Genomic DNA, 345 nt, shown 5'->3' on the forward strand with positions numbered 1-345 from the left:
ATCTTATCTTTCACCGACCCATTCTGTCTTTGATGATCCTCAGTTGTCGGAAAACAAATCAGCTTTTCATTATTCTGACACTTACATAACCACAAACTCTCTCCCCATCATTATCGTATTTATCGTATTATTGCCTTTATACGTTATAAAATGGTCAACGTGCATCATGGTGGTGAAAATAACAGTGCTGTTGAGCTCTGTTTGTTCCAGAGCCATCAGATATGGAGTGCACACTGTTTGGGGTTGATCTACTGTGTGCTGACTATTATTGCCTATAAAATGGTCAACGTGCATCATGGTGGTGAAAATAACAGTGCTGTTGAGCTCTGTTTGCTCTGTTTGTTC

The sequence above is a fragment of the Sinocyclocheilus rhinocerous genome, unplaced genomic scaffold (genome assembly GCF_001515625.1).
Source record: "Sinocyclocheilus rhinocerous isolate Xijiao unplaced genomic scaffold, SAMN03320098_v1.1 scaffold1948, whole genome shotgun sequence".
In the NCBI taxonomy this organism is placed as follows: Eukaryota; Metazoa; Chordata; class Actinopteri; order Cypriniformes; family Cyprinidae; genus Sinocyclocheilus; species Sinocyclocheilus rhinocerous.